The sequence below is a fragment of the Salvelinus alpinus genome, chromosome 18 (assembly GCF_045679555.1).
Source record: "Salvelinus alpinus chromosome 18, SLU_Salpinus.1, whole genome shotgun sequence".
In the NCBI taxonomy this organism is placed as follows: domain Eukaryota; kingdom Metazoa; phylum Chordata; class Actinopteri; order Salmoniformes; family Salmonidae; genus Salvelinus; species Salvelinus alpinus.
In genome coordinates this window covers 27,035,459-27,052,648 of record NC_092103.1, presented here as the reverse complement: position 1 = coordinate 27,052,648, position 17,190 = coordinate 27,035,459, and positions in this window count along the sequence as shown.

Here is a 17,190-nt window from a genome sequence, read left to right as displayed (position 1 = left end):
CCATGAAAATGGGATCCAGTACGTTCAACCGAGTTTTCGGTTTAAAAGAGGTATTTGTTTCAGTCTCAGACTTTGGTTTTGGGTTTAGGAAAGCTACCTAGTTGTTTTAGAGGACCAGTCTTTTAAGAGAGGGAGACGAATGGGAAATTGGGGGAAATACATTGGCTATCAAAATACTGTAGATCTAGAGGCTACTACCTTTGATCAGGCAAGTTTGAATGGCTGTGTTCACTGGGGACCACATGGAAGAAAAAATACTGAAACAGGGAGGGACTACCGGATTTTTCCAATTAGAAACACACATTTTTTTTATTTCTGTTGCAAAACGTTTTAAAAATGTTCCATTGCATGCCCTAATGAACAAGACCATGGTGACGGCTTGTTGGGTTTCCCTCTCTGTTCACTCAAGAGAAACCAACTTGATCCACAGCTTTCAGGAGCCAAGTCTTTGAATGACACGTTGCATAGGGAAAACTCTTTCAGAGCCAAATTTTTCATGAAATCTATATGGAAACGGTTAGCGGATAAATCAAAACGAGGGATATCTGTAAAGTTTGCCATATGTCATCATAGTGAGGCAGTAGGGAAATGGAAAAACGGAGCGTATGCAAGTCCCCAGTTTGATAATGATCCCTAAAGACCGCCGTACCTACAGTACCAGTCAAAAGTTTGGACACACCTACTTTTTCTTTATTTGTACTGATTTCTACATTGTAGAATAATAGGGAAGATATCGAAACTATGAAATAACACATATGGAATCATGTAGTAACCAAAAAATATATATTTTATGTTTTAGATTCTTCAAAGTAGCCACCCTTTGCCTTGATGACAGCTTTGCACACTCTAAAATTTATTTTGATTTGTTTAACACTTTTTTTGGTTACTACATGATTCCATATGCTTTATTTCATAGTTTTGATGTCTTCACTATTATTCTACAATGTAGAAAATAGTACAAATAAAGAAAAACCCTAGAATGAGTAGGTGTGTCCAAACTTTTGACTGGTACTGTATATGGTTCCACAATGCAGGGGCTGGGTGGGAAACCCCAGTTTTCACCCTGAATACTAGGCCTACAGGCCGTCCTCAAATGAGTGAGTTGACCACTGGGGTAATAGGCCCTGACACACTCCCCCATCTCCCCTGAAATAAACACACGGCTACCCACAGGAGCCACTTTTACAAGCCCCCATCCCAAACCGAGGGTCAATCACTCATATGAGAGAATCCTGGACCGACACGTCACAGCGATAAAGCATGAGTGCCCCACTGGGATAATAGGGTACTTCAGGTTCAGGCACCATATGTAGTATACTGAGGTGAGGAGGGCTATAGACGGTACATTGCTGATCTATTTCCCAGCATTTCTAAATTGGTTTCACTGTATATTAATCATACGTGGCTATGTTCCATGTCAATGTAGGTGATTATTTGAGAAATAGTCACTGTTTCTGCCTGAATTTTCAATAAAAGTTTTTTTCTCTCTGATTCATAGCTATGGTTTTTGTTGTTGCCTGAATTTCCCCACTCAGCAGGGACTTCAATAATTCAATTATTATAGTGCTTCAAGGGTCACAGTATACAGCTCATTGATACAATGACCCTAAATTGCTTACTCCATAAGGGCCCGTGCTCTGATGCTCATTTGAAAATGTGAAAAGATGAGGTGGTATGACCTTCACAGAGATTGTGTTGCAGTGCTGTTTTGCCAAACAACAGTGGAAAAATAGCAGTCACTTAGTTGGCATCAATACTCGAGTACAGTCCATCCATAGAATCAATATCAGTGCCATTTCTGGAATTAAAAGCAACAATTCTGGAGAGTACTGAAGCTGTCCCTCTGGGCACAGACGTCAATTCTATATTGGTCCCACGTCATTTCAGACGTGGACCACTGACTCGTGAATCTTTTATGAGAAGATAAGGAATTACTCTTATTGACTGAGGGATATAATGACTAAGTTACACTGTGGCTGATTTGATAGAGATTGCCCTCTTAAGAGAGTTTTCCGATGCTGATTCAAAGTATTTCACTCTCGAGGTACTCAAACCAATAAATACAACACACTGAGTGGAAATCTGCATTGTTGAGGATCTATGTCTATCCAACTGTCGTAGGCTTGAGCTATTAGCTTCCCCCAGTGTGCTTTTACACAGTTGGGTGCGATAGGTGAATAACATAGCAAAGAAACAGGTCTTCAGTAGATGGAACATTTATGAAATACTGACATAATAGTACTCCACTTGTCTCTGTTTTCCCCTGTTGCTGAGGAAAGGCTGTGGAAATTGGTTATGGGGGTGAAAGTGGTGGAGGGGAGAGTTTGTTTTCCCCTGTTGCTGAGTAAAGTCTGTGGAAATTGGTTATGGGGTGAAAGTGATGGTGGGGGGGATGCGAGGGTTGTCTTACAAACACCACCGGTTTGGCCCTGGTGGTGACAAGGCTGGGGATGACAGCCAACAGTCATTTCGGGGATCCTTTTGAATTAGAGCTTGTGGGTAGAAAGCCCTCAGTGTCTGTGTATTCATTTTTGACTTCCACATAATTCTGTTTTCCTATGAGAGCTTCTCAATCCTGATATACTGATATGGTCCTCCAATAAAGATCAGGCTCCAGTAATGAAGAAGTGTCCAGCGGAAAAGAGGGAGAAGGGTGTGGTTTATATACTGTAACTGCAAACCTGTAAAAGGGACTTGATCAAGCTATGTTGAAGGCTATAGGAGGGCCTGTTGCTCTATGTCAGGGTTGTCGAACTCATTTTGCCCCCAGAGGCCTGCACTCGGTCTTCAACAAGGTCCGTAGGGACGCACTCGATCTTCAACGAGGTCCAGAGGGCCGCACTCGATCTTCAACGAGGTCCGGAGGGCCGCACTCGATCTTCAACGAGGTCCGGAGGGCCGCACTCGATCTTCAACGAGGTCCGGAGGGACGCAATTGGTCTTCAACAAGGTCCGGAGGGCTGCACTCGATCTTCAACGAGGTCCGGAGGGACGCAATTGGTCTTCAACAAGGTCGAGAGGGCCGCACTCGATCTTCAACGAGGTCCAGAGGGACGCAATTGGTCTTCAATGAGGTATGGAGGGATGCACTGAAAATATGTTATATTTCCTCGCCGTAGAAATTTGAAAAAAAGATAGTCCTCTATCCATTGTTTGGGGGAATTTTTTATACTCCCTGACTGTCTAGCTTTAATTTAGGTGATTATTAATGAGCTGGACACAGTCAAGAAACTGTATAAATGTAGGTCCATGAACATTTCTACACAGTTTTCAGTTTTCAGTTGGTTTTAGTCATTTTCAAGTATATTAAGTTTGTTTCCCCTCCCAGAGCGTCTGCTAAATGACTAAATGTAAATAATACGATGGTGTGATGCTCAGTGAATATATCCATACAATCTCTTTTTTGTATACTTTATAGAACTGCAATGCTCTATACACTGAATGTACAAAACATTAAGAACAGGACATAGACTGACCAGGTGAATCCAGGTGAAAGCTATGATCCCTTATTGATGTCACCTGTTAAATCCACTTCAATGTAGTTGAAGTGGAGGAGACAGGTTAAAGAAGGATTTTTAAGCCTTGAGACAATTGAGACATGGATTGTGTATGTGTTTCATTCAGAGGGTGAATAGGCAAGACAAAAGATTTAAGTGCCTTTGAACTGGGTATGGTAGTTTTGTATTAAGAACTACAATGCTACTGGGTTTTTCACGCTCAACAGCTTTCAGTGTGTATCAAGAATGGTCCACCTCCCAAAGGACATCCAGCCAACTTGACACAACTGTGAAAAGCATTGGAGTCAACATGGGCCAGAAACCCTGTGGAACGCTTTCGACACCTTGTATAGGACATGCCCGTACAAATTTAATCTGTTCTAATGGGGGGTGTTGGGGGTGCAACTCAATATTAGGAATGTGTTCCTAATGTTTGGTATACTCTGTGTATATCTCCATACAATCACTTTTTTTGTCTTGAGACTCCAATCAAAATGCACATTCTCTGGCCATGAAGTCTTCAACACCTTGGAATCAGTTACAGTCCAATCAGAGTCTGACTCAAAACTTTAAATCTGACCAGACTAATCACAGCATTACCTATTGCCCATGCGGCTCCTTTTGCTCCATGCATGAAGAGTAATGGAGCTTCATTCTTATTCTGTAGATGGCCATAAAAACCAGGAGAGAGAGCTGGATATTCCTTAGTCATGACTGGATGGAAAGATCTGTAAGATCTGAGCCGATATTATCTAGGGTCTCCCCACATACACTGCCAGATGAAGGTGAGACAAGAGTGATGTCATGAGCAGTGGTAGGTCTACTTCAGTACTAGAGTATCATTTAAATGTGAATTATTTTAAATCCAGTCCTCTATTTTGATTAAAAAACTGTGTGTGTGTGTAGTGTGTATGTTAGCGTGCATTTGTCTGTCTGTCTGTGTCTGTGTGTGTGTGTGTGTGTGTGTGTGTGTGTGTGTGTGTGTGTGTGTGTGTGTGTGTGTGTGTGTGTGTGTGTGTGTGTGTGTGTGTGTGTGTGTGTGTGTGTGTGTGTGTGTGTGTGTGTGTGTGTGTGTGTGTGTGTGTGTGTGTGTGTACTGTAAGTGTGTTTGTTCCTCCTGACCTAAATGACCAACCAAATTAAATTGTTAGGCCTATCCATGCTTTTTTTACAGGTTATTAGACACCTGGATCTGTCCTGCGGTTTATGAGTAGAGCCTGTAAAATGGCAGCAATGACACCGCTTACCATTCAAATTTACCACTGTGCCTTTGACTTGTCAACAGTATAATTCAAACAACGTGGTCCAGAGGTGCTCAACTATAGAGATAGCTGTATGTCATGTTTGAGGTTCCCAAATCGTATTTCTGATGGACAAAGGCGTCAGATGGCAGTGAAGTAAGGGGACTGTCACGGTTTTGTGAGGGGTTTGGACTGGAGGCTGTGAAAACTACATACCAAATGCAACAGGACTCTGGAGACACACTGTATGTGTGTGATCTGGACTCCTAGCAAAAGTTTTGACGACAGAGAGAGAGAGAGTAGTACGCCTGCATAGCATTCAGTTCTGTTCACTTTTCCTCACCTCTTACTCACTGTCTTTCTGTGTGTGCACTGTGTGTGTATGTGTTTGTGTGACCTATATTCACTCAGAGGCCGATTCCAACCCGAGTTAAGAGTGTGTAAATGGAATGTAATTCCCTTTTTATGCACTTTTCTCTCTATGCATATTCAGACCTGAACTTAATAGCATGCTATTCACCCGCTATTCGTTTCTGGTGGAGATCAAAGAAATGAAGGTGTGGCGGAGGTGTGTCTACAGCTGTATTCTGACCTTGAATGAATTCCTTCATAATTCCACCACCTTTACGAGCGATGAAACGATGAATAAGGTGGAGCAACCTGTCGGTTCCAAGTGGAACAACATCTACTTTCTTTATCCCGATAAAATAACACCATTCTCCATGCACTGTAATTGACTAATTGAAACGAGCTATTGATAAGAGCTAAGTAAATGAGTAAGCCATTTGGATAAGGAGATTGTAAATATAAATTACACTTGTTTTAGATATATTTTAGGCCTTATGATCGCTGGAGACAAATGTGAAAACAGTCATACGGCAACAAACTGAAGCATATCAACATATCACCTTTTCCATAGTGAAGTTTATGAAATGCTGGCCTTATAACTTGCAGGGATGACATTTGGAGACCCAAGCTATAGGCTTCTCTAGCAATGACAGTATAGCGCAAAACCTACCAAGTTGATTTATGATTTTTAGGTGTTAATTATATGGCTGGACTTTTCACTTTATTAAAAAAAATGGTATTGTGTTAAATATTAGCCACGATCGGTAGCTACCGTCAGCTATACCCACATACATTTATAATTGTCACTTTAGTGTTTGTTTCCTTACATTTTGCATCATTCCATTCCATTCTTAGTTGACCTTTTTTCCCCTCTGCGTTTGTTTGGATGCTGTTAGGCTAATGTATTAGAAGTTGTGCAATCATTTGGGACAGTTCACAACGACTGGACCGTTGTCATCACAGTTCCATGATTAGTGAGAAATATTAAGGTCGATTTAAAGAACTACTGTTCAACCCCTATTGTACACTTTTCTCATCTTCCAATATTTCATGTATTGAAAAATGGAATATGGCAACTTTAAGGAGGAATCAAACCACTGTATTTTTGATTCACCAATATATTTTGTGCGTAAAGGCTCTCCAAACCGTTTTATTTTTCATAAATACCTTCCTAACCTTAATTAATATACAAGATCAGAGTATTTTTTTATATACCAATTGGTGCAGAAAAGGAGATGAATATGCATGTATTTACATGGCTTTCTTTCATTGATCCCAACCCTAATATTCTGCACCTTTAACTTGAGAAAATGAAAGGTACACCAAATTTAAAGGAATGGCTTTAGATAAATGTACTGAAAACTCTATTGAATGAAAACTTGACGAGAAAATCAGTTTACCAGCAAGTGGGAGGGTTTTCAGTGGTTGAATTAATTGTATTCAGAGCACGCAAGGGAACCACGCCTGCAAAGTCAGTTTCGCACTAGCATAAGGTAAGTCTGAATACCAACTACTGAGACGTGCGTAGAAAAGACGTACATTTCCTAAGTCTGAATCGGGCCCTCAGACCTTTATTTACCCACATGAACATTAACAGTCCCTTGACTTATGCCCTGTCCAACCCTGTCTAAGTTCTAAATTCAATACCGGCTCAGTTTAATGGTTTGTATGCTACTTCATGCCCAAGGCTATATCATATGTACTCTTTTAAGCACATATTCCCTTTTAAGCACAAGACTTCTGATATGTCATCTATATAAAAGTGCAGAAACATTACACCACATGATCTAATGTACCCTTGCCGTCCCACACAAACACACTCATCATGGCAGACTAGTGTGTACAGTAGTGAAGACAGTAGGAGTTAGTAGGCTGCAACTGAGAGGAAAGCCTGATGTGTGTGTGTGATGGACACCCCTGACTCACTGGCCTCAGCCTCTGTTTCTAGCCGAGGCTAGGAAAGGACAGCCGGCGATGACAAAGCAGCGCGTGACCCCGTCCTCCCCCAGGCCCACAGACTGAAAATGAGATCACCGTCTTCTATAGTCTGCGCTCCACCACTTTTGTGCTCTGCATTCTAAATCATCATCCCTATTCACTGATGCCAACAGTTTCCATTCAGACTAAACAGATAGCATAGTGGATGCGTTATTTTGTCTAGACCTCTGCTCTGACCCCGTAAATAGGGATATACAGTATGTAATGCACTTAGTCCCAGCTTCAGACTCTGTTGAATGCTTTTACACGGAACTCCCCAATCAGTCATTCAAAGGTGATTACGGCAGGGCACTTACTGTAGTGGATGATGTCGATGTTCGTCGGCACTTTGGTTTTAAGGACACTTGATATCCAACAATATCCAACAAACCAGTGAAAGTGTCTTTGGTAAATTGGGAGGCACTTGGATATAGGACACATGTACTATATCATACAATAATCTTTGGAACATGGTTGTTAAAGTTGTTAAATGTTGTGTTAAATGTCTGCTACTTTATCAGATTGTCTAGCTAAGCATCTACTGTGGACTGCATCTATATAATGCCCCAACAGTGAAACCATAGCCTCAGATAATAACTCTGATGCTCTTATTTAGAACAAGCAGCTTTGTGGTAGAATGTCGCCTTCCCATATGGTAAATATCAGAGAAAGACATTTCAAAATCAATGTACACCTTTGAACCCTTGATTGCTGTCACCAGCGTCTTGGACTATTTCATTGCCAGCCATAATGATAGACATTCATCATGCCCATGGCCTATGCTCTAAGAGTTGCAAAAAAACTATTTACATTATATGCTGGGTTGTGACTCACACAGTAGCAGCAGTAGTAGGTGTACTGTAGACTACGTGTCTCTTTACTGTTCCCCTAACAAGAGACGTCAACATGTTAATGGTCTCAGTGCTTGTTTTGACAGCTAGGGGCTGAATACTAACGATGATGTCAAGTTTTTCCAGGATTCCCGAGCTCTGTGTAATAGGACTTACTTTGACCAGGCAGGAGGATGGAGGGTTAGAGTGTTTCGGCTCTCTTCCCAGACGTTTCCCGGGTGTTTGAAAGATTGTGGCTGGTGAGGTATCGTAACATTGATTTTAAAGTGCCTTTAATGAAAATAAAATGGGGATTTGTCAGAATGACCCACAGCCTGTCTAGCTGGTAAGGAATGTTGATGAGCAAAACCTTTCCGATAAATAGACCTAAGGGTATGCAGTTGTTCATTCACAACCCTCCATGTCACTTTCTTACAATGGCAACGTCTTTGTTAACTGCTGCTCATTCGGAAAGTATTCAGACCCCTTGACTTTTTCCACATTTTGTTAAGTTACAGCCTTATTCTAAAATTTATTAAATAGATTTTCCCTCATCAATCTACACACAATACGCCATAATGACAAAGCAAAAACTGTTTTTTTAATACATTTACATAAGTATTCAGACCCTTTACTCAGTATTTTTTTTAAGCACCTTTGGCAGTGATTACAGCCTTGATCTTCTTGGGTATGACTCTACAAGCTTGGCACACCTGTATTTGGGGAGTTTCTCTCATCCTTCTCCGCAGATCCTCTCAAGCTCTGTCAGGTTGGTTGGGGAGCGTCACTGCACATCTAGAAGCCACTCCTGCGTTGTCTTGGCTGAGTGCTTAGGGTCATTGTCCTGTTGGAAGGTGAACTTTCACCCGAGTCTGAGGTCCTGAGCGCTCTGGAGCAGGATCTCTCTGTACTTTGCTCCGTTCATCTTACCCTTGATCCTGACTAATCTCCCAGTCCCTGCCGCTGAAAAACATCCCCACAGCATGATGCTGCCACCACCATGTTTCACCATAGGGATGGTGCCAGGTTTCCCCCAGACGTGACGCTTGGCATTCAGGCCAAAGAGTTCAATCTTGGTTTCATCAGACCAGAGAATCTTGTTTCTCATGATTTGAGTCCTTTAGGTGCCTTTTGGCAAACTCCAAGCGGGCTGTCATGTGCATTTTACTGAGGAGTGGCTTCCGTCTGTGTAACGATGTTTCGTCTGAGGAAGAAGGATTAGACCAAAGCGCAGCATGGTACGTGTTCATGATGTTTATTATAACCTGAACACTGAAACAAAAAACAAAAGTGGAACAAAACGCAACAGTTCTGTCAGGTACTCACACAAAACAGAAAACAACTACCCACAAAACCAACATGGAAAATGGCAACCTGAATAGGCTCCCCAATCAGAGACAACGAGAAACAGCTGTCTCTGATTGGGAACCAATTCAGGCCACCATAAACCTACAATCCCCTAGACCATACCAAATCCCCATAGATAGACAAAACCCCTAGACAAGACAAAACCCTTAGACAAATACAAAAACTAAACAAACCACCCTTGTCACACCCTAACCTAACCAAAAAATAAAGAAAACAAATATAACTAAAGTCAGGGCGTGACAGTCTGGCTACTCTACCATAATGGCCTGAGTGGTGGAGTACTGCAGAGATGGTTGTCCTTCTGGAAGGTTCTCCTATCGCCACAGAGGAACTCTGGAGCTCTGTCAGAGTGACCATCGGGTTCTTGGTCACCTCTCTGACCAAGGCCCTTCTCCCCAATTGCTCTAGGAAGAGTCTTGGTGGTTACTGTCATGACGTTGGCCTGGGGGTAGGTTTATGACAGTCATAAATACCTCTTCCCCCCTTTTTCCTCTCTCTACTCTACTGATGTGACATTAGAAAACCCCTTGGTTAACATAGAGATTCTGGGAACATCAGAAGTTGGGGGGAAATTAACTATATTCTGGTAATCCGACCAATTGAACATATGCGGTGGTACTTAAGGTATATTATGTCAGTTCGGTTGTCATCTGGCACATTCTCATCAATGATAGAATGACATAAACTCTACTGTGGAAAGTCTACACATCAGAGTTATCGGATTCACATGGAATTGTTGTTCAATTCAAATGTTTGAATATTAAATTATTCGTGATGGGATGAAATGTGATTTTAGCTTCTAAAATGTGAGAATTGGGTTTTCATGAGTGAACTAGGCCCGACTCAGTGGCCCACCCACCTGAAGAGACATAGGTTGTAAATTATGAAACACACCCCTTTTCTCCCTCTACTATATAAGCCATTGACGCAAATGTAGCCTCCTGTTCCGAGGATGTGAGGACGACGGTCCGATGTCAGAATGGTTCAGATAATAACTACAGAACGAAGCCAACATCAGCGTGAGCTTTGGTTGCGAATGGTATGAACTTTGAACTCTTATTCACTACAGAAGTGATACCGCCTAGCCGTTGAGTTAGCAACAGCAGCTGCAAACATAAATTAGGACAGACAGAGTCCCGTCTACCACACAACGACGTTACTACAACTATCCAATTGACCACCAGAGACATTCTTCAAAGGACAAAGGACTCGGTTGGGCAACACGGCCTTCCATCTACCACCAACATACCGAAGCGCAGCTCAGAGTAAATATTTATTGCATTTTCCTTTTCCAAATGGGCGGTAATTTAGAATGCATAATATATTGTATTTACGATAGCACAGCTTCGCCCTTTGTTCCTCAGTCTTCCCGCTCTTTCACTCAAACCCAGTCCCTTTTCTTTTGTGTAACAAGCTGTCATATCTGTTCCGCCCGCTAGGGACGTTTTCTTTTATGACGTAATTTGTAATCAAGTTATGATTAATTACGTGTATGTGTAATTCTGTGTGATTAGTTAGGTATTTAGTAAATAAATAATTAAACCCAATTTTGTATTGCTGATTCAACTTGTTAGCCAAGGTTCGTGAAGATTTACAACTTTCAGATGAGACTGAAATAAGGTGACGATTAATATTGACTGCCATTGATGTAAAATATTACAGGTCTTTAAGAGTTTATTCGGAAGATAACAGCTCTATAAATATTATTTCGTGGTGCCCCGACTTTCTAGTTAATTACATTTACATGATTAGCTCAATCAGGTAATAGTTATTACGGAGAAAGGATTTTATAGAATAGCATGTCATAACACTTAATCCGGCATAGCCAAAGACACGACATTACAAACTTCTTCCATTTAACCTCTAATTCCTCCCAAACCCGGATCCGGGAGCACCCCCCACAGTAAAAAAGCTGACTACCATAGCCTAGCATAGCGTCACAAGTGAATACTAGCATCTAAATATCATTAAATCACAAGTCCAAGACACCAGATGAAAGATACACATCTTGTGAATCCAGCCATCATTTCTGATTTTTAAAATGTTTTACAGGGAAGACACAATATGTAAATCTATTAGCTAACCACGTTAGCAAAAGACACCACTTTTTTTACTCCACCAGTTTTTTACTCCATCAGTAGCCATCACTAATTCGACCAAATAAAGATATAAATAGCCACTAACCAAGAAACAACTTCATAAGATGACAGTCTGATAACATATTTATTGTATAGCATATGTTTTTTTAGAAAAATGTGCATATTTCAGGTATAAATCACAGTTCTACATTGCAGCTGCAATCTGAAATAGTGCCGAAGCTGCCAGAATAATTACAGAGACCAACGTCAAATACCTAATTACTCATCTTAAAACATTTCTGAAAAATACACAGCGTACAGCAAATGAAAGCCCAACATCTTGTGAATCCAGCCAATATGTCAGATTTTTTAAGTGTTTTACAGCGAAAACACAATATAGCATTATATTAGCTTAGCACAATAGCCAGAAACACAAGCAATTTACCAGCAGCACAGGTTAGCGATCGTAACAATACAGCAAAAGATATATAATTTTTGACTAACCTTGATATACTTCGTCAGATGACAGTCCTGTAACATCATATTACACAATGCATATAGGTTTTGTTCGAAAATGTGCATATTTAGCAGGAACAAATCGTGGTTATACAATGTGATCAGTGGCAACAGGTCATGCATTCTGGCCGGCGCCATCTTGGAAAGGCACCTAATCTAATCAATAAATAATCATAAACTTGACTAAAAAATACAGGTTGGACAGCAAATGAAAGATGCATTAGTTATTAATGCAACCGCTGAGTTAGATTTTTAAAATTAACGTTACTAGACATACAGTGTGCGTTACAGCCAGACTAGTGCCGCAATAATGGCGGACAAATGCGTTTACATTTTTCCACATAAATACGGAATAACATCATAAATAGCTCTTACTTTTGGACGAGCTTCCATCAGAATCTTGGGCAAGGTGTCCTTTGTCCAAAAGAATCGTTGCTTGGTTGTAAAACGTCGTCTTCAACTTCGGAATTAGCAGCTAACAATAGCTATGTGGCCACAACATTCCCAAATCCCCAAAACGCAATACTAAGGAAATTCCGAAAATAGCAATATACTTGCATAAACTGATATAACTCGGTTTAAAATAACTTCGTTATGATGTTTCTAACACCTATATCGAATTAAATTACAGACGGATATAGCTAAGGCCGATAACTGAGCGTTTCAAAATGCCATCTTGAGGTCTTGCTTTGCGCAATGACGAATGACGAAAAGAGAGCGCACTTCGTTCCTTGGCCTTTTATAAGCTCTGAGAACTACGTAGACACTCCATTCCACTTCTCATTGGTTACTGACATCCAGGGGAAGGCGGGTGCAGTTCATGTCGACCCATAGGATACATACAGAGCTTTAAACTGATCTGAGAACAGAGCCTCGTTTTCAGACCTTCGCAGTTCCTGTCATGGATTTCGCTGCAGAAAGAGTTCTGGTTCACCTACAGACATAATTCAAACGGTTTTAGAAACTAGAGATTGTTTTCTATCCAATAGTAATAATAATATGCATATTGTACGAGCAAGAATTGAGTACGAGGCAGTTTAATTTGGGAACGATAAATGTCCAAGTTGAAACAGCACCCCCTGTAGTGTCAAGAGGTTATTAAGAATGATGGAGGCCACTGTGTTCCTGGGGACCTTCAATGCTGCAGAAATGTTATGGTACTCTTCCCCAGATCTGTGCCTCGACACAATCCTGTCTCGGAACTCTACAGACAATTTCTTCGACCTCATGGCTTGGATTTTGCTCTGACATACACTGTCAACTGTGAGACCTTTTATAGACAGGTGTGTGCCTTTCCAAATCATGTCCAATCAATTGAATTTCCCACAGGTGGACTCCAATCAAGTTGTAGAAACATGTCAAGGATGATCAATGGAAACAGGATGCACCTGAGCTCAATCTCAAGTTTCATAGCAAAGGGTCTGAATACTTATGTAAATAAGGTATTTATGTTTTCGCTTTGTCATTATGGGGGTATTGATGATGATTTTTTTTGTATTTAATCAATTTTAGAATAAGGCTGTAACGTAACAAAATGTGGAAAAAGTCAAGGATTCTGAATACTTTCCAAATGCACTGTATATAATTCTGAAAAACTGAAATAATTTACCTGTGAAGGGAGTCTAGAGTAGTAGTAGTAGGAGAAGTGTTTCTTCATTTGAACTATACAAAACTGCATGATGTTTAGTTACTAGCGGTACTAGTTAAAGTAGGCCATCCTGCCTTGACCTGTCAATTGCCTGCCCCTGTGGTTGTAATAAACTCTTGTTACTTCTACACCTTCTGCATCTGGGTCATACCTTTAAATGTGATAGTTTATGGAACATGGTAAACTGCAATCCATGGGGTGTCTACTCCAAGAATGTTGAGTTGGCTTCGGTCAGCACTTATACAAAGAAGTAATCATTCTGTCATATATTTACTTGAGATGTCGTAGCAAGAATGCTCAGCTTTTTAAACAGAGTAATTGAGGTGTGTGTATTGCTTGACTCTCGCCATGACGTTCCTGTTTTCTGAGGTTTGTTGGTATCAGTCATGTCACCGACTGGAATGAACACTCACGTAGACCCTGACTGCAGTCTGATTTCACACTCCTGCTATTCAGTGGGAACTCTGATCCAGTAACCATGCAGAGCTGGGACAGGAAGTTGTGTGCATATTGAGGGGAATGCAGTTCATGGGCATATCTCAAATCAATCAACCCATCCATTAATCCATCCATCAATCCATCCATCCCTCAATCAAATAAAACCAATTCTATAAATCTGAATATGACCAAATAACTTTTGTTGCTAAGAAATTGAGATGGGGAGATAGATTAGAGGGAAGACAGTGGGTTTGTAGCTAAAGTCGCTGGGTGGGATTCGTACCTTAGCTCAGAGTTGGCTTCCATACCCAGGACCAGACTCTGGCTCATTGGCAGTTTCATAATATTGACTTCGGCTCATTGGCAATTTCATGATATTTGTTGTGTAACAACAGTCATTATCCATAATTTATTCACAGTCACACCAGCAGGATTTTAGAGCAGAAATTAACACTGTTTTGTCTTTTCTCTTTGTAGAGGAACATTGGGGTTTGGACAGTGCTTCTGGTTTCCCAGCCAAATTCCCATTCTCCATTTCAGAATATTATTGTTCACATCTAAGAGTTGCCAGGTCTTCTGCGCCCAATCACCATAAAACACTGGCTTTCCTGTACGGAGTACATGTACACTAAGCACGACTAGCGTAGAAGCAGTATGTCACATTAAGGAGAAGAACACAGTTATGAAACTTCACTCAGGGGGTAGAAACAAGGTGACTTCATGGTAAATGGGGAAAAGCAGTAAACAGCGTCACACTTCCAATGTAGTGATGCTTCGACACTATGGATTTTACAGGAGCTGTGATTTCCCAGGGCTGAATGAATGTAAAAGGCCCCTGGTTAGTTTCGAGCCCGGGGCCTTGCGAGCCCGTTTTACCACCGGTGGAATGGCCAAACAAGGGATTAGTTGCTAGGCATATCATGAAAGATGTTATTGTTCTGATCAGGGCAGTGAAATGCCTGGACTGAGGTGATGCCAGTTTGAAATGAAGGGTTGCATTTCTCTTCTACTGTCTCTGTAACGGTTTTCTTCTGTGGAAGGAGAGGACCAAAGCGCAGCGTGATTAGTGTTCATCATGTTTAATAAAAGACAAAAAACTGAACACTTCCAAAATACAAAACAACAAACGTGAAAACCGAAACAGTTCTATCTGGTGCAGACACACAAAGACTGAAGACAACCACCCACAAAACCCAACACAAAACAGGCTACCTAAATATGGTTCCCAATCAGAGACAACACAAAACACCTGCCTCTGATTGAGAACCATATCAGGCCAAACACAGAAATAGGAAAAACATAGAAATACAAAACTAGACTGCCCACCCCAACTCACGCCCTGACCATACTAAAATAAAGACAAAACAAAGGAAATAAGGTCAGAAACGTGACAGTCTCTCAGGACTGCTGTTGAGTACAAGTTCAGGGATTACCAAATATAGTATATTTTACCTTTATGTCCTTTTACCTGTTTGTTATTTAATGATATGGTTTCTAAGCAATAGATGAATTCCCCTAAGGGTATTATTCAATTTGATGTGCGACAGGATGTAGTCAGGGTTGGATAGGTTACTTTCTAAATTTAATCTGTTACAGTTACTAGTTACCTGTCCACAATTGTAATCAGTAACATACCTTTTGGATTACCCAAACTCTGATTACATTTAGTTACTTTTAGATTACTTTCTTTTTAAGAGGCATTAGATAAAGACAACAATTTATGTTACCAATTGAAGGACATCTATTGCAGGATAAATCAATGTTAAAGTTTACATAGCTGGCCATATATGGATGCTACATTTTACTTCATGGGTTGGTTATGTAGGCTTCTTCTAACCCATCGCTTTCTACTACGTACATATAATAATACAATTAAATTATATGTTTACATTAAAAACCAAAGTCTATCAGAATTCCAGTCATTCCAATAAATGTTATACCCCTTGATCTTCAAGAATAGGACTCGGAAATATGGACGTATAAATTAGCCAAATTGTGTTACCTGAGCATGACCCCAAAACTAAGGACTTATTAGCCAGCCCTACTCTGTTCTTTATTATTTTGTTGTAATGGAGGACTTATTGGGCTCATTGATTCGAGTTGAAAAATAAATGCTGCGCTTGTGGAATGGCATGCTTTGAGTACTACTAAAAAGTGCTATTTACATGTGAAAAATGAATGCCATATGCTGCATTTGCTATAGGTCTATTGTTTACCTTTTTCTTGGTGACACTTTGACATCTTGATAATATGCAGCTGTTTAAAGGGCAAATCCATAGATGAAACAATAACAAAACGGTCGCCCCACCTCTGCTTTGGTATAAAACTGAGGGATTGGGCATGGAGAAATGTAACCAGTCTCAGATTAATAGACAGAGCTATGGATGCAATAAAATTATTGTTTTAACTATGTTATGAGGCTATACAGTGTTTGTTTATATTTACAATGTTTACAAACATTGGAGTAAAACAAGCTTATATTTTGGGTTCTCATGGAGTGTGACAGTTGAACTCAGCTCATGACTCATTTATAAGCTATATTCTTCAAGAATCAATGGATATACAGTATCAGTCAAAAGTTTGGACACACCTACTCATTCAAGTGTTTTTCTTTATTTTACTATGTTCTATATTGTAGAATAATAGTGAACATATCAAAACTATGAAATAACACATAAAGAATCATGTAGTAACCAAAAAAGTGTTAAACAAATCAAAATATATTTTATGTTATATTGAGAGAATGCCAAGAGTGTGCAAAGATGTCATCAAGGCAAAGGGTGGCTACTTTGAAGAATCTCAAATATAACATATATTTTGATTTGTTTAACACTTTTTTGCTTACTACATCATTCCATATGTGTTATTTCATAGTTTTGATGTCTTCAATATTATTCTACAATGTAGAAAATAGTAAAAATGAAGAAAAACCCTTGAATGAGTAGGTGTGTCCAACCTTTGACTGGTACTGTATATACAGGATCCTGCTCTTATCCTGCTCTAATCCTGCTCTTTTCCCGCAATCCATCAAACACATTTTGTGTGTCATTGTAACGGCTGTCAATGTCGTTCTCCTCCTCAGACGAGGAGGAGCATGGATCGGACCAAGATGCGGAGTAGGAGGTATTCATGATTTTAATGGCAAACCAACAAACACTACAAATAAACAAAACAACAAACGTGACTAACCTGCAACAGTCCTGTGTGGCCCAAACGCTAACACAGGAAACAAACACCCACAAAACACCA